The following is a 19,042-nucleotide window of genomic DNA, read 5'->3' as shown; positions in this document are numbered from 1 at the left end:
TAACATTACTTCCTCATTACTTTCAAAGGTACCTTTAAACAACGTCTAAACCCATGTCCAATTGAACAACTTAACATATTTAGAAATAGAAAATACACGGTCTCAACAAGCAGCCAGCCTATTAGAAGCATTTATACAGTAAGCCTAGTAATAGCTCCAAAGATTGTTAGCACTTTAAAAGTCCTGTCAGTAAAGCTACAACGTTCAGAAACCCTGCAACTTCGAACAAAAACCCCACTCCTGAATGTAAGATTATCCAACCCAGATTATCAGTGGCTAACATTAGCAAGCTAGCTAAGAAGGTCAAACATGTAAATAAGACACATTTTGAAAGATAGTGTATACGAGTGACTTTATTCCTTTTATTACGGAGAAAAACAATTCAATTTTTGTAACACATTAATGGGTTACTGCCCAACACTGTCGGTATCATATAAACTATAAATACATTCTTGCATTTGAACTGCTATGACACTGAGGGTTATGCAGTGATATTCTGGAAGAACGTCTTTGGAAATGATATCCTCCCTTCACTCTCCTCTTATCATTTTGAATTCTGATAATGCAGCTTCACAAGAGAGTGTGGATTCCTTTATTGACTGGCACAGCAGTCATTTTAAATGAAGCCATTTTTAATCATCCATGGCCCAGTGGAGGGTGAAACATGTAGTCTGCAATCAAGTGATGATAACAAATGCGGCATTAAAACTCTGGGGCATATTCTGTCAGTCCCTGATAAATAAAATGTTTGTATTGACTGTGGGGGATGCTAAGTAACTGTGCTTTCCACGAACGCGTAAGCAGGCAATTCCAACAAGAGAAATGCGTCTGCCTGTGAGTGACAGATTCATTTGTTAATATGATTCTAATGTGCCGCAGAAGCACGGGCGCGGGGGGAAATTATAACTCGATGGAATAAATTCCTGAAATAAATAAATCTACATCCCAAATGTCAGACAAGATATTGAATGAAAATGGAGTGTCAAAGGCAGCCTGACTTCTTCAACTAACTCAAGGCACCTTGAGTGCGGGGGCCCGTTAATGTATTCCAAACACCACGACAGTTTCTTAAAGCCCAGCTGTCCCTCGCTGCAACCCAACCGCCAATCATCTCTCAGAGACAGACTCATTCTAAAGTTGGGCCTAAGGCTGAGTTGAAGCAGAGTACAAACATGAAGGAGAACCCTTATGGGAAAGGAACAAGGTAAAGGGGGGGAAAAAAGGAAATAAATGTGGAGTCCGAGAAGTGAAAAATAGCCCAAGGTGGAGTTAAAGCTGTGTGCGAAATACATGTCTTTGATTTTATTTATTTGAAGACGTCAAAAACAATGAAAACAAGAAGGATGCTTCGAAAATGCTTATCAGTGGTGAATCAATTCATCAATTTTTGTCTAAATGCTGCTACAGTAGACAGAAATCCCACAGTTTGGACGCAAGCAATGCTATTGTGTCCCATGTAGTTACAGTGTGTCTGTAAAATTAAAGCCAAGCTCCGACCTTCAATCTTAATAAATATCACTGTCGAGCTTTTCATTCTGGCACAGCATTTGCCACTCACAAGCTGTCAACCTTGCAAAGCTCATTTTAACTCTTGCCTCTAAATGCTGCAGCTTGCAAATACAAACTTCCAATGATAGCATTTAAATTAGTTCTGGATAAGAATAATTTAACACCTCTCATTCAAGTACAGCAGGACTATAAGAGTGTACGTTTCAGACAGAGGGTGAAAGAGGTGCTGTATGAGCAAAATAAAGCACTTGTTCATCGTTAAAGCATGGAAACATGTCACTAAAGGGGCACAAAATACAAATATGTACCTAAAATGGGCTTCATAGGACTCCTTTATGTAGAGAAGTATGATCAACCAAATGTTCCTAAAGTATCAAAAGTAATGGCACTAAATATGCAGCATAGCATTTTCTTTCCATTTCTATATTATTATTGAACATTATATTACCATGTTTTTATCACTAACTAGTGTAAATATAATTATTTTAATGTTGTAATCTGTCAATGTTGAGCCAATTTGAGATATTGAGTAAAATACTGGATAGATAGTACAGTACTGCATCAATGTGTTTTAAAGAGTAGCTCTGAGTATTAAACAAATGAAGTTCAATCAATGTAGAAGTTTAAAGTAGCATACATTGAAAAATAATCAATAAATAGTATACACAGTAAATTAGTTCCATTTTCCTGTTTTGATGCTTATTGTTACATACTCGCCCTTGTAGGTTAAAAAAAGACCTTACTGACACTGTAGATCCGCCACTCTTCCATGTCGAAGTCTTTGCAGGCCTGCAGTAACGGTTGCTAAGCTGTGTTTGGGGGAGGGGCTTAGTGAATGGTTAATTCATAGTTAACACTAATACACCAACATCTTGTAGAAGCTAGTTAGCAGAGCAGATGGTGAGGGTTCTTGCTTCACTTCATAACGCTGACTTTATTTCTCGTAAAAGCAGTTTCACAGAATACTGAGGTGTCGTGTCAGTATGTTTTATACAAAGTGCACCTTCTCCCATGGGTGCTACTTGACTTCTGCATTTGTCTTTGGATTCAATGATACTGACTCTCGCAGTCTCTTTCTCAGTGCATCAACAGTGGAATAGAAAAGAAGTCAAGTTGGGGAAATCGTCCTTGAAACAAGTAACAATAGCTTCAGGTGGAATGTGACACTTGTCTCGAGGGTCTGACAATATTAATCTATCTGTCAATCACCACAGCACCCAGTCCACTCCAGCACCCCCAGAGTGTGTATTAATTAAGAGGCTGTCACACTTAACGAAGAAGTATTTGGTGCATAACAAGACAGTATCTCTAAAGTCATTATCCTGGACACTACGTGGGTAGCGGAGTGCTTTTATGTTATTACTCAAGTGACATTTTTTACAACGTTTCTCAGGCAAGGTAGTTTTATTAAATCATCGTCTGGGGATGTACCTGTCAACGCTGGTTTTTCTGCTGATGTATACGTAATGTATACTGATATATACGTAATGTATACTGATGTATACGTAATCAGGGTTGGGAGGGTTACTTTAGGGTTACTAGTTATCTGTATCACAATATAAAAGAAATGCAACCTGATTACTTTCTTGGTTTGGGATCGCATCAATATCAAATGCAATGCCTAGAAATACAAGAAATAAGAATACTTAGGTTTTGAATGCAAGACAACAGCACAATGTGACCGTAGCAAAGAAGAAACCAAGATATTTAGAACATACTACAGTACACAAAAACCCAGATATAAAATCTGAGCTGACAGAAAATGTGCCGTTTTAATTGAATCCATACAATAAAGCTCACACACACTTTTTTATGAACATATAGGTTCACCTACTGAATTTTTGAGAGTAATAGCCTACTAATTATTAGCCTACAGAACAGTACAGCTTACAAAGAATAAATGCAATCCACTCCTTTTACAACAAACCTAATATGCTCTTTTTAGTTCATTAGTTACCTTGTAATCCCCCAATTTTTTTTTAATGTAACAGTAATCAGATTTAATGTAACTGTAAGGGAGTTACCTTTTTTTGTATCCTGAATGCGTAATATCATTAGATGTAATCTGTTACTCCCCAAGTCTGAATGTAATTTAGTTTCTGATACTTAACTCATCACTCATTTTGTCTACAGTGTTCAGATCTAGTGTCGAATCAAGCCTCAAGTCTCAAGCAGCACTGAAGTGAAGGACATTGTTTCCTGCAGCTGAAAGTGTCTCCACAGCTCGGCTATATAAAGAACGTGGTAATTTGACCCTATGACAGGGACTTGGCAAAAAATGAGGCTACCTTCCTCAAGGGTCCCTGTCCATTTCAGACGATAATTGAAAGTAATGTAAAAATAGTCGTGAGCCGAGGACTCGGGTTAACTCTCTGAGGACAAGGTCAAACCCCTCTCCCGGTATTTTAATTTCCACATGATTAATTACACACCCGAAGTTTGTTGGGAGGCATGTTTAACAAGTTCTGCAGGATGTTCGACACCGATTTCTTCAGCTAATTTGATTTAAGCACGCCGGGAGACCGATTCCGAGGGTGGAGGAAATGATATGTACATATGTAATACGAGATGAATGCAAACACAGATCTGCTTCATTCATACATATTCGGTCTACCTACGCTGTAAAATGTATTATTTCTTCGATTTACACACGGCATCTATTGCACGTCTGTCCGTCCTGGGAGAGGGATCCCTCCTCTGATGCTCTCCCTGAGGTTTCTCCCATGTTCCCCTTTAAACTGTGGGGTTTCTCTGGAAGTGTTTCCTTGTACGATGTGAGGGTCTAAGGACAGAGGGTGTCGTATTGTCATACTGATATTCTGTACAAACTGTGAAGTCCACTGAGACATATCTAACATTTGTGATATTGGGCTATATAAATAAACATTGATTGATTGATACATCGCACTGCTGTTTCTTTTTCGCTTCCCGATGCCTTCTCTCGTCAAATCAACACGATAGCTTTAAATCTGATCATCTCAAAGCTGATTGTTCTCCGGAGAAGGATAATAGACAGATAGACTGTGAAATCCAAAATGTTCACACCGCTCAGCTGTCAAGAACATCACATGCAGGCTTTTGTTGCTACTGTATGGACACTGACGGTTTGAAAAACACATTTATTTTCCCCATTTATCAAAAATGAATCAGTGAAATGGATTATATTCTTAGATTATAATGAGTGTTTCAGCCCTTAATCTTCTTAGAAATCAATGATAGGGCCGAAGTAATCCCACTTTGATTTTCTGACTTGATCAGAGTAACTTGATTCTAATCTAGAGGTCCAATAGGATTAGGCAAATAATGAGCGTGATTACACCACAACACAAGGCCTAGCTCGTACTGTTAATTCAATCACTTCATGTAAAAACACTTGCACCACCAGCAATGGCTTTTAAACATCAATTCTCCAACCACTGAAATGTAGCAATTATGCTAATTTGTAGCTTCATTCTGATCTGTAATGCATTTGATGCATCTGGTGTTACTTAGTTACCACCGGGGGCTACTTAAGAACAGTCACAGAGGCATCATTAATGTGCAATATAGGCTAAATAAATCAAGCACATGCAGAATAGAAACATAGGCAGCAGTACAAGAAGCATTGATCACAGCAAAATACTGAACATTAAACTCCTTTCCACTTTAGTGTTGGAACAAAAAATATAATTGAAGATTTAGTCTGTGATTGACAGGAAGTGTTATTCAGTGTCCTCTCCTCTCCAAGCGTTTACTTAGCAACACTTCTACAAAAAGGTTCCATGACAACACGCTGAGTGGGTGCCTGATTAATGTCATTTACCGCTAACCAGCCCTTACTTACTAATACACAGAGTAATGCACTCTAACTCTCAACTCTCTTGAGCTTTAAAAGGCTTTCAAGTTGTTCTATTTAATTTCAGATGGATTTTTAATGCGGCTACTTTGCTGCGGCAACTCGCAGACGCCTTAGCGTTCGCTGCCTCGCATTAACGCTCACTCCAAAGCTGTATGAGACTGATTGAACTGTCCATCTGGCTTCTATTTTTTCATCGTCTTCCAGGCTTTCTTATACACTGGCGAGGGAAATCGAGTGAGTGTAGCTTATGGTATGCAGTGTTATGTACTCCAGTTTACCATGGAAGCAGCTATACACACATTGTTTGCGTTTGCGGACAGAGAAAACTGGAAGGGAGGAAAGTAATGATGAAAGATTTAAGTGGCTCAGTCCCTCACTGCAAGCAGTCAAACTTTGAAGTTTGAAAGAGAAGCATTTCAAAATCAACGGCCTCTGTAATCTAAAAACACAACGGAGACAGAGAGCTGCAAGCGGGAGCCGGTGCCGAAGGGAGATCGAAGGCACTTTCAGATATTTCAGTTCACACGCCCACAAACTGACGTGTGTGTATGCGCGTGTGTGTGTGTGTACCCAGCTCTCAAGCACTCAATAGACAGATCCACAAGCACAAATATGAGCACTTCAGAGGACAGACTTGTGGGGTTTGTTGTCAAGATATCATGGAGACAAAGAGCCAGCCTCCTCCCGGGGTGACTGAATTTGATCAAAGCAAAGCTTTGTCCCGAGTCAGGATCACTTTCGACTTCTTAAGCTCATGAACAGTTAACGAAATCAGCAGCAGGCGGCAGCTAATGAAGTTGACAGCGCTTTTTGTGTTGTTCACAGCTAATTCTAAGAATAACATTGTTACGGTATTGTCTTACAAAGCTGAACAGCAGCAGGAAGTGATAGGGGAAAGTGATTTCACAGTCTCTCTCGAAAACAACAAGCAAGGAAATCAATGTTTCCTTATTTTTGGATCATTTAATTCGCCAGTTTATCTTTAGTTATGAGGAATGTCACATGTAAAAGGGAACACAATCTCTCCCCCACATTATCTGTATTGTTGTCGTGCCTCGAGGCGACCAGCCTGCCATCCCCAGCGGTCCACTTGGCCATATTGTTGATGTGCAATAAAATGCTACTGTAATTGTCCATTAATTTAAGGTTGATCAGCAGTCATTACGGCACATGCAGGGAGGCCATTGAAACACTGCATGTCTTATATTGCATAATTTTACACAGTAGCTTGATGGCTTAGTTTACAAGACAGCTACATTTGTAATGATGTCATTATTCATCTTGAGAGATGGAATGGAAGATCTTTCAGCCTGTACAGAAAATGAGATATGCAGTGGTAACATATAGTAATAAGTATTTGAAATTGAGTTTGTGTTTCATCCAAGTCTTGCATCCTGCTATGAGGAATCCATACGCAGTTATGGTTGATGGGTAAATATCAGTTTTGCAGGAATTGTGTCATAAACTAATGTATTGGTCTTACATTTAAAATGTAAAGTTCTTAGAAAGGCATTCTGAGGGTGACATGAATGACACTTTTTATTTGGAATCCGATCATTTCCAAAGTCGAGATATTTCCATCTAGACCACAGTATAGCTGAAGTTAAATCTTATTCAAAAAACCCAAACACTGTGATTTTGATCCCAGATAAAAGGATAATGCAATCTGAACGTGAGTATGCACATCTGTTATTTTGTTTGCCACCTGGAAACTTTGTTTACCACCACTCTGATCCGACCTAGTGTGATATTGCCCCGCTGCGATGTGTTTACCACATAAAGAACATTTGCCAAAGACAATAAAAGCAGAATATATTGTGCAGGCTTGCTTGAAATGCACCTAAACATCTTAATTTCATAGTGAGAAGGAGCCGGTCTGTCCTTTGGATGAAGCATGGTTGTACTGTAAGTAGGATCCTGCACCACCTGCCAATCTCCTCCTCTTAATAAAAGTGTGCTTGCTCAAACAAAAGGCGGAGCGTGCCTTCCACTACATTGGCATAGCAAAGAGAGGAAAGTCACAAATCACTTATGGGCCGAGAGACAGCTTTACTGCGGCAGTAACTCTCGCTCTTCACAGAAACACACACACACCAACGCTGCGGGTCGACCGCGGCGACATGGTTGCTAGGAAACACCTTGGGGCCAGCTCCCTGAGTATCTGACCTGATTAGTTAATTGCAAAAAGTGAGCAAGTGGCAAAATTGCTCTAACTGTCATCGACTCGCTCAGGTTGTAACTCCTGAGTATTGAGCAGGTGATGACTGTTTAAAACCACTTCCTTAGTAAGCCTGTTTGAACACATGGATAAGAAAGTGTAGCCTAGCAGATTATGACCTCCTCCCATCTGTCTGTTTAATACCAGCCAGCAGTGGGTTCACTTACACTAGTTTAGCACTACGACTGGAACAATCTAAACCTCACTAATTAATATAACTTTGGTGTACTCCAAACAAAAACGTGTTTAATGCCAATGTGCAATAGTTTTGGGGCTTATCTTTTAGACATAGTTTGGATAGCTAAATGCTAAACACCAGTAGATGATAGTAGGTTAAATAAATCCATAAATCATTTAGGAATTATTTACCTTAGCATGCCTGCATATATTCCCTGTCTTTCCGGTAAGGCCTATTGTCTGTATTTGCAGTACCCCCATAAGGCTTCTGTAGATCACCTTTAAAGTCCAACCCTGACAATTATACAAGAAAAAAGGAAGGATGAACAATGGTATACGTTTCACCTCAAATGTATTTTACCTACGGTTAACAAGGTCAGGGGCAATACATGTAGGAAGCTAACAACAGTCTCAAAGTAGGTGTCAACACTTTAATTGTAAGACCTTGATTTGGGTTAACTTGAATCCTGAAATTTCCCTTTAACTGAAAGTATACATTTAAGATGTTTTTGAATACATATTCTCCTTAAAGGACAGTGTCAAACTACTTTACTTTTGTGTTTTTTCTTTTACAAAATAGGACTTTTTCATGCCTTAGATTAGTTTAGGTATACAAGTACAAACATTGGCTTATATTATGTTTCTAATTTGAGCATAACCAGCATAAGTGAAATTTGAAAGTAGCTAACTGCAGTTAATTTGAGTTTAAATTTGTTTTCTAACCTTGAAAACATATCGGTTTTCAAAAAGCATGACCAAAATACACCGTTAATTAAATGACATGTTGAACATTTTAATTGTAACTGCTTTAGAAATTATGATTTAAGGTAGATTTATTTTAACAACCTTTTTTACAATGCCTGAATGATGAATTAACAACATTTACTATCTTGGTAGCACAATCACTCTCACCAGATGAAAAACATAGATGTATTAAGGTAGAAATGAAGCATACTACAATCATTAACACCTATTATGAAGTTGTATTTATTGTTATTTCACTACCCAGTTGTAAAGCACATGTTCATAAAAGGAGTTTGACCTTTGCCTACATCATGTGTTTGCTTTAACACATGCACATGACAGTAAGTTATTTCCATAGGGATTGATATATTGTGATATGGCCTTTGTAATTGCATTCACCAAAGAGCTTGTAAATTCTGTGTTATTATCAGTCAGCACCCGTGTGAGTTTGTCATTCTTTACACCCATCCTTCATCAGCCCTCCATTGAAATATAGGCGGCAGAAGACTTTGACTTGTGCCAGAAAATGACCTTTGCCTCAGAGAGGAGTCATTGGTAACCCAATTAAAAGGAAATGTCACGCTGGTAATTGCGTCTCACAATGTGAATCATCTGCACGGGGTGGCTCCCTCTGAATCCAACGACCGGGTGATATGTGGCATTAAAGTCACCCCCTATCTGTCTCTCCCTGTCCTTCTCATACTCTCTCTGCAGATACCCAATTCAGATGTTGTCTGTCCTCTGAAGTCAATGGTTGTTAAACGTCCTGTTACTTCAAATGAATGTATATGGGTTTAATAATGTTTACTCCAAACTAGGTCCAAACTTGAATTTGGTTCAATGATTTTATTAAATCGTGTTTAACTTTGCAAAGCTACTTAACTCTTTCACTAATTGTTTGATAATCTATCTATCAAGGTAGCTATCTATCATGCCTACTAGCTATCGAAACATCTACTAAATATTTGATTTGTAGTAGTATCATCGTTTGTCCACGAAAATTTGCTTCAACAGCTATCGCACTTCCTGGGGTTCGGTACTAACTAGCTATCAAGCTACCTATCTTTCATGTCAACTAGCTATCAACTATCTTTTAACATTCCAACTAGCTATCAAGCTACCTATCTATCATGCCAACTAGCTATCAACTATCTTTTAACATTCCAACTAGCTATCAAGCTACCTATCTTTCATGCCAACTAGCAATCAACTATCTTTTAACATTCCAACTAGCTATCAAGCTACCTATCTTTCATGCCAACTAGCAATCAAATATCTTTTGACATTCCAACTAGCTATCAAGCTACCTATCTTTCATGCCAACTAGCAATCAAATATCTTTTGACATTCCAACTAGCTATCAAGCTACCTATCTTTCATGCCAACTAGCAATCAAATATCTTTTAACAGTCCAACTAGCTATCAAGCTAGCTGTCAATAATGCCAGCTACCTAATTTCCTAACTGACAACTTGCTAGCTTTCTCGTTATCTACAGTATTTATCTTTTCATCTATCTATTCACATCTTCAGTATTGGTGTAGCTAGCTAGCTAACTAGCTATCTCTCTCGAATCTACTATCTATGTAGCTGTCTCTATCTTTACATGATTGTGCTCCAAGATTTATGCATTTTCTTATTGTTTACCCTGCATGAAAAACATGTATGTATTTGTTTCAATTAATATGGTCATCGTAGTAGCCCTATAAAGGGTTAAAGGCTGACAAATCTAAAGATAATTCAAAGCAACACAATTTAAATCTGTTCTGTCTATCCATCTCTTCTAATCTAGCCTCGATTCTTTCTCTGTCCTTGCACATTGTGTGGCCAAAGACAGAATCTGAGAGTGATGTCTGGCAAGTGTTCAAATATGAGACATTTGTCATAGACCCAAGGTCCAGTGGAGGTGGCAGGAAAGATGTGATTAGATTTTTAAAGTAGAGTCCTGACATTTGCTTCTTGAGAAATTATCATTTCAAATCTGGACGGCACTGGTTCATGCAATTGAAATGTATGGAGTTGCTAATATTTGAAATGAATGGGATTGGATCATGGTCATAACCGAGTTCATGAAATAACCCGCACTACATTTATTATGAAATAATGTCTCCGAGAGTTATTAGAACATTGTTGTGCATTGCAAATGAAAAATGAAATGACCTCTTACCAATGGCAGAAATTCCCACCCACAGTAGGGTATATTAAGATATAGTATGCATCTAATAGCAGATTGTATAATCTCGGGCCTGTTATCTAGATTGCCAATCTTTCACAGCTAAATGTAAATGTTAAAGCAGATTCAGGCCCAGATGGCTCTGCCTCTGTCCTACAGCACAGCAGATGGGAGGTCTCAGCTTCTCAGCCTCACATTCATTTTGCTTTTCATTCCAGTTGTAAATCAAAGTTAGAGGATTTTTTTCCCCGTCTTCCTATCTTCCTCCCTCCCTCTCATTTGTTAAACCTTTCTTCACTTATCGTCAGCAGTAGCAGCACATCCTGCAGTCTCATAAATTACATGAGAAACACACAGTGCTCGGGGGAATTGAACGTTTAGTTGATATTTTATTGTTTCAGTTCTGCGATGTTGATGGATTACTGTAAATGGAGGGTTTGAAGCATTGTTTACTCGACTAACTAGTTGTGTTTGGCTGGTCTAAAAGTATGGAAATGAATTCCAAAACTTAGCAGCCCACAACATTTTAGGAATGAATGAAAAAGCTGCTACTTGTCTCAACATGTCTCTTTTGTGAACACAGCACAGAAAAGACCTTTCGCTTGTTTCCAGTTTGAGAGTTTGACCTCAGAAATGTTTTGATAGGATTATCTCCTCCATTATTGAGAAAGAAGCGAGTCTTGCAATGTGGGGATGGCTCTCTTTCATGCATTGTTCCAATCTATAATTGCTTCTTTTCATGAATTATGTGTGGAAAGGTTAGGCTGGTAAATCTTACAGTTGCCTGGCACTACACTAGATTATCAGCTGCACTGAAAAACAAACAGGAATTACTGAAGAATTTAACAAAATTGTTTTTATGGCGATTGTTCAAAGATTCTGTGCTCTAGGATTGTTTTTCTATTTGCACTTAAAAGTTGTGATTGTTCTTTAAAGACACTAAAACTTTTCAGAACCAAATGTTTATTTCTATATAAGAAGTCATAGACTATAAGTTGTTTATTACAAAATGATAAAAATGCTCTGGGCGAAGATTATTCAGTAGTTTTCCTTTAAAGTGCGTGGCTATCATAATAAATTCAATAATTCAAAGAGGTTTTAGTTGGGAGGAGATTATAAAGCAGCATACTTCTGCAGCTAAATTTAATGACATGTTCTCGTATGCAACGCTGGCAGATGTTCGTTAAAATGGATTAGAGTGCAGCCCCTCTCTGTTTTAATTAACAGATACCTCTGATAAATATTTAAAACCTCGTCAATGACATTGCCACAGAAGGAAACACCCAAGGGTAGATGAATCCGAGTTTTCATGGGCCTTATTCTTTTAAACCACCGTCAAATATAGGGAATAGCACACATCTTAACATACAGTACAACCAGCTTTCTTATTATCTATTGGCCGTGCAGATATTACGTAGCTGCTATCGGAGGAAATAGTATTATCTCAAAGACTCTGCTTATTATCAGTGTGCATCGGAGCGCGATCACAAAGGGGACTCCAGCAGCATTCATGCAAGTCTGAGCCGCGCAGCAGCTCTTTCTAGAAAGATCTGTCGAGAAATGCCACAAAGCCGATCATCATAACCTCCCGTGGAAGTGCCAACATCTATATTGAAAGCTAATTTACTGATTAATGTCGTTTGAAGTGAGAAACGAGTGTCGTCGCGTCGCGCCTCGCTGGCTGCCAACTGTCAGCTTTTAGCTGAGCAAGCGACGGAGGGAAACCAAGACCATGCATTTCATTTAGATTCTGAACTTCTGTCCCCGCAGGCTTTCGACATCAGCCAGCAAACCAATTTCTCCATCCATTAATTCTGACTCCTTCCCATCAAGCAGAGGAATAGAAAAGGTTTTTAGGCTTCTTAACACAAACACAAAATAGTTTGGTTGTCCTACCCTCCCAAAACCACATTCAAGAGCATTTTCTGATGTGGCACATTTGTCGAATCTCTAACTTTGATAATTTCCTTATACCATTACATAATGACTGTTCTGTATTTTTGTATTTATTATGTATATGTTGCATCATTGGAGGAGCTCGGGTCATAAGATGTGCATTGCCATTTGAGTTGTACTCGCTACAGGGTGAACCTTCATAACAAGGGGACGGGTAATAACCGGAAAAGCATGACATGGGACCTTTAAAACCTTTGGATCTTGAATCTGATCCCTCCAAATGATACAAATATTAAGCTTCATTTAGGCGACAAAACCCAATCATTTGGAATTATGTTTCTGCCCACCTGATGATTATGAGTCCAAAATTAATTCTCCTTTTAGCTTGGTTCTTTGTCCCACCGATTGAATAGTGCAGTGAAGACATATTTCTGTAGACCTACCGGGAAGTTAGCATAGCAAGGACTCACTTGACAAAAAGCTATAGGTTTCTCCATTAGATATCGTAATTTAGCAGAAAAAAAGTATGATACCTACTGTCCACCATACCTGCCAACCCTTCCGATTTGGGCGGTAGTCTAGCGCTTTTGATATGTTTCTACCGCCTACCGACTTAGCTGGCTTTCCCTACCGATTTTCAATCTTCCCAAACTATAACAAATAAAAATGACACTCCATAGACACTGGACTCGACTTTTGGCGGACACCGTTTGCAGCGTGTCTTATTATTTATATCACACTTTATCAGTAGAAAAATGCAGGAAATGACTTTTTTAATGCAGTATTTTCTGATTTATGGCGCAATACAAAGATATTTCGCTCTGTGCAAACCTTTGACTCTAATATGTCAACAACATGAAACAAGAATATGAACCTGGCTTTATCCAATGTTCACACAAGAGTTCTACATCCTGACACATCCTTCATCTACACTGTCTCAACTGAAAGAGGACCAGAAACACATTACAAATATAATAAAATGTGGAGACTTTGGGATATTTATCTCCCATTCTTTTACTTTTCGGGCATTTTACAGACCAGACATGTCGTTGATGTCACTGTTTACCAAACTGCCACTTTTTCTGAAAAATGCATAAAACGATGCAATGTATGTTAAAGTGGACCTATCATACTATATTTGAATAATATAGTGTAGGACCATACCTATATAAGGCATATTTATACTTTTTATTTTTCAAAATACCAAACAGATCATGCATTTTAGCCATTCCTCATTTCGCTCAATTTAACACTGTCTTTTCATGGGCTGATTCTGTGAGAACAGCACCATCTACAGGCCTGGCATATGTACTACAGCCTCTCCAGCGCTTTCGAACGGCAATGTCCGTGGCTGTCTCCTCCTGATTGGTGGAGTTGGCCCAATAGCCGTAGCGCCACTTCTGTGATGTCATAGAAGTGTTCAAATCTGGATCAGTCTGTATCAGATCCATTGCAGCCCCTTTTTAAGAGATTTGGGTATGGAGGAAAATAGAGAGGGTTGTGTTTTCTGACACTTGGTGAGTTCCCTGGAACACCGGGGACACATATTCATGTATAAAAGACGTACAAAAGTGCATTTTGCATGATAGGTCACCTTTAAATACATGTTTCTGGGGTTCCATTTCTTCTGATTACCTAATTTGGGCGTGCACATTTGCCACGCGCAAACCTACCTCTTTTGGATTTGGAAAGGTTGGCATGTATGCCTACACACCATTTTGTAATTTTTGGGACTCATTCCTGCAGCACTCTCTTTGGGAAATACCCTATGTCTGGCTCTGTAGCTGCTGAATGCTTCACAATGTCACACAGCTAGCTGCTAGATGCTAGCTGTTTCTGTCTGTTGATGCTGAGGATACAATGCGGTTTTAAGAACTCTTCCTGAGAAACACTTAGGATGGTGAGAGTGAACAGTAGAGTTGTGGGCTGGATTCCTTATCAATTACCTAAACCTCATTATCTAGTCAAGGGGTCTTTTTAATCAAGACTTTATGTTCAGCTGATGCTTAACATGTCATTTTCCCAGAAGAGCAGCAGCAGCCGACGCATACTCTTAATTTATCTGAGAAATTAAACACTATTTATTTTGGCTTAGCCTCTAACTGAATAATTCTCCTTTGTCGCCCATTAGCATTGGCAATTTCCTCTGTACAGATGAGAAAAGAAAGCTAATTGAATTTCAGATTAAAGATTAAAACACCATAAGCACTAAGCAAATAAACAGCCCATTTAGCTCCGTCGGTGGGGTTTAAAGTTGTGAGCGACCAGGGGATTAAAGCTCTTACGAAGGTAAAGAAAAAAACAAAGAACACTGTGAAACATGACCATCAACAGCAGGGGGAGGATAACAACTGAAGTTTTATTTGCCTGCCACTCTTATCAAGATTTAGTGTGGGTTCACCTCCTTACATTAAAGCAACGATAATCTTTCTGACAACTCCTGCATTAGTCAGAGCTTCTGGCACAGGGACACAGTGAAAAATGTTGCGTTCGCTGTTGGATATCTTGGAAATGGTTGTGAACCGTGCCGATCCATCAACCAGACCCATGCCAGTCCCTCATCTACTCCCTTATCGCGCTGATAAATGAGCGGGCTGTGAATCAGTTTTGGGATACGCAAGACATTTATCAGTTTAAGTGTGGACTATTCTGATTAGTTTTTTTTTTTTTTTTTAAAGAAGCATAGTTTGACATTATCAGTGACTGCCATGGCCATTTTCACCATTTAGTAATCTTCAGGAAGTCACTCATTCTTATATCCCTTAATGTTTAAGATATTCTACTCTATTTTGCAGCAGCTCTGATATCAAGTAGCACAGTCAGAGTCAAATACAACAAATGTGAGTCACTTGGGTCTGGTCCAAAGATGTATTGTAAACTTTTTTAACCTCCTAAGAGCCGGTGTCAGAACTGGATCTTCTGAAATCTTGGTTTAAGACTTTAATCTTAAAGGTCTGTAATTGCAGCTCAGGCCAATGGGCTCATCATCATTTTACCACCTGTTTATATTTATTTATGTACATGCTTTTATTTTAAGTTTACCGTAACATTACTTGTATTGCTTATTTTTACAATCTTTGCTTTTATTTGTTTATGGAAAAACACCTGTTTCAAGTTTACTATCTACAAGGGCAGTGCATTATTTACCCTTGATCTTTTCATGAGAGGGTATTCTCATTTTGAAACAAGACTCTTTGATCAGATGGAAGAAACTATGGGAGATGATTAAATGTCTCAGAAGTTAATCAGTGTCTCAACGGAGAGACAAGAAGTCATTTTTACAGTGTAGTTTTAAGTTGTGTTGTTATACTGATAAAACTGATAGATATATACCTAATTCTATAAACCTCATTATACTTGCTATTATACTTTGTTGCTACGAGCATTGGTTGAAATCTTAAATACTGTAACACCAAATCCTACAGCCTATTGGTCAAGGCCTTTCAGTTTATAATTTTACCATCTGTTGTTCAATTAAGTATAAATTACATGTTGAGCGCCTTACAAATAATATTTGGTAAATGTGGGCACTGAAATGTTAAATTAACTAAAGGGTTTAATTTCTATAAAAAAAGCTAAATGGCGGTGGGGGCAGTGGGGCATTAGACACAGTACATAATACTCTAGGTTTAATTGTGCCTGTTAACCAATAACTTGAATGGAACCCTTCTTCATTATGTTAACTGTTAAAAAATAAAAATAAGCCACTGAAAGAATTAATTCAACCCTAATGTCAACCCTGTTTTCACCGGTTTTAGAAAATAAGACCATTAGCATGACTAGATAATGAAATCACTTCGCAGCTCTCCAGTTGTACCAGTCACACTTTCACTGAGAGGGTCAGTCTAATTAAAACAGATTCATTATCTCCACGTAAATTCACATCTTAAGCAAGGAAAAATAAAGAGACCCCATCACACACGACACCACCCTTTACTCAGAATTGATCATTACGTTTGGGAGGAAGACATGTGTGATGAACAAAGAGTGTGTGGGGGTGTGTTTTGATGGTAAAATGGCGGTTAAAGAATTAATGTGAATCATGTGTGTCCACACTGCGTTGAGTTCATTGAAAGGCCAACAGCAGGTTCAGAAAAAGGGAACATGTCAAGAGATACTGAAGATTTTTTTTTAGCATATAGCCAGCATTCCCGTGAATTTCATCAAAGTACGTCCTCAAGATACGAATCCAGGCAGAGCTAGAGGATCAGGAACAGGAGAGGGGGAATTTAGAAAGGGATGTTTTATTTCTAAATTCAAAGTGGCAGCAGCCCGCACTCCACTGCCTAGCACACCTATCATTGGAAATTGTATAATAGGCATCCATTTGTCAAATTAGATCAAAAGCTGATATTGAGGTACGACTGTTCATATCTCCTATGGGATTCCTTCAGGCGGCCGGGATATTTTCAATAGGCATTAATGCGTTTTGCAGTGTCACAGATTGGATAGCAGGCTGCAGCATCCACCGTGCTGGAGCTAGCAGACTGTCTCTTCCTCTATATTTCTCTTCCTCTCTCCTCCTTCTGCCATGAATCATTTGTTCTCGTCCTTTTAAAGCAGCCCTTCGCACAAGGTTGAAATACTTATCCCTGCCCAGAATATACTGTCCATACAGTATTATTTATACCACAACAGGATGAATGCAAATATGAGACAAAGACAGGCAACGATAATGCCCCATATTTCCGTCCTTCTATAGCTAAATGCTGCACTTAGAAGGCTAACAACTTAATAGCAGTCATTTGGCAAATATATGCTATCCGAAGCCACATACAGTGCCATAAGTGCATGTCTTTTTAGCATGCGGCAGAAATGTATTATTAAATCCCCGATATGGTATTGTTGGAGGCTGCCTAGTGACTTCTATAGGGGATGAAGTGGCTTCTGAGGTGTGCTGTATTATTACTTTCATCTACCTATTTCATATTGAACTCGAAGTAAGTAATGCTTGAAGTAATGAATGAAACTTCTACTGTGAAATGTTTACACGCTTTAATGTTCGGGGAGAGAAACTCACTCTGAAAGGAACTTATGTTAATTGACATGCACCAAAAGCTATATAACACACTACAGGTAAGGGAAACATCCAAAAAGCAGCTACTTCAATCTGTACATTTATAGAAAGTCAGGTTACCAAAATCTTCCCCAATAAACATTATCATACGTAAATACAAGGGACCTTTGTTTGGATCCCTTGCAATAAGGCAGTGTATGCCGAGCACAGTCAACCTTTTCACTGGTCGGAATTTCTGGATTTGTTACCATGGTGATAAAACCAACAAAGGCAGTGCACCGTCCCCCTTTGTTTATGTAGAAAGCAACCTGTGTTGTATAGGTTTTTTTTGCCTAAATGGCTTTAATTAGCTTTCATTTAATTAGTAAAGGGAGTTGATGCCCAGGGCAAGGCTCTAGCATTGCATTGTTGGCAGTTACCAAATTAAACTCTGACAAATGCTGTTTTACATGCAGAAAGCAGTCCAGTGCGGGAATGGTGGACTCAGCTTCTATCAATAAAAACTGCTAAATAAAAGGGAATTAAACTTCACTTTAAATTTGTATCGCAGAAAAATAAGTAGTATCTTAACATTTTGCACAATGTATGTCACTAGCCTTTCATTTAAAATCAGAATAAAACTATTCCCCTAATAGGTTTTCACACACAATGAATGTGGTTAGGTGTGTATTATGGTGGAAACATAGACACGAAAAATAAAAATATAGAGAAATATTTACCCTGAATATAATAAGGAAGGTGCAAAGTATACAGAAATTAGCAGAAGCGTGATGTTATTCTATTTTAGCTATTTCTACATTCTGAAGAAGTAACTGGATAAACACGCCTTGACAATGACCTTCAAGTGTGAAGGGCAGCCTGTGTTGAATTGTTTCATTTAGCTTAAATGGGTTTAATTAGCTTTCATTTAATTGGCAGAGGAGGTAGAGGCCCAGGGCAAGGCTTAAGTAACTTTCTGTCAGTTAAGAAATGAGTCAGAGTCAGCACTCTAACAAAAGCCACGTTACAGTTTGCACATCAGGAGCCGCCAGAAACAGGCCTCCAATGAAAAGGAAAGAAAAAAAAGAGTTACTGTTTGAGAACATAAAAGAAATGTGCCCACTGCATGTCCAACAGTGGAGAAAAAGTAGAGGTGGGAGAAGGTAGACAGGTCCATGAAAAGAAGTGAGCGTTTTATCAGCAGCTGTCACATCTGACACACGGTGAGATTTATCCGCATACAGACACACATCACAGAGAGAGCGAGAGAGAGAGAGAGCGAGAGAGAGAGAGAGAGAGAGAGAGAGAGAGAGAGAGCCTACATGTGACGGAGGGGGTGGTTTTAAAAGTAAGGCGAGCATGTTACGTGTAAAATAATAAAGGGTACATACACCAGCTTTCATCTGCATATATACACACACACACACACACACACACACACAGACACACACACACAGACACACACACACACACACACACACACACACACACAC

The 19,042-nt window shown here is 38.8% G+C and overlaps 1 protein-coding gene across 1 annotated transcript in view; it reads left to right on the top strand.

Annotated features, from left to right (window-relative positions):
• Positions 1 to 19,042, top strand: part of cald1a (caldesmon 1a) — a 138,872-nt gene that overhangs the window by 38,391 nt on the left and 81,439 nt on the right. The gene's annotated exons all lie outside the window — the stretch shown is intronic.

Source organism: Notothenia rossii (assembly GCF_949606895.1).
Source record: "Notothenia rossii genome assembly, chromosome: 10".
NCBI lineage: Eukaryota > Metazoa > Chordata > Actinopteri > Perciformes > Nototheniidae > Notothenia > Notothenia rossii.
The sequence above is the reverse complement of the archived record's forward strand: the minus strand, read 5'-3'. Positions and strand labels throughout refer to the sequence as shown.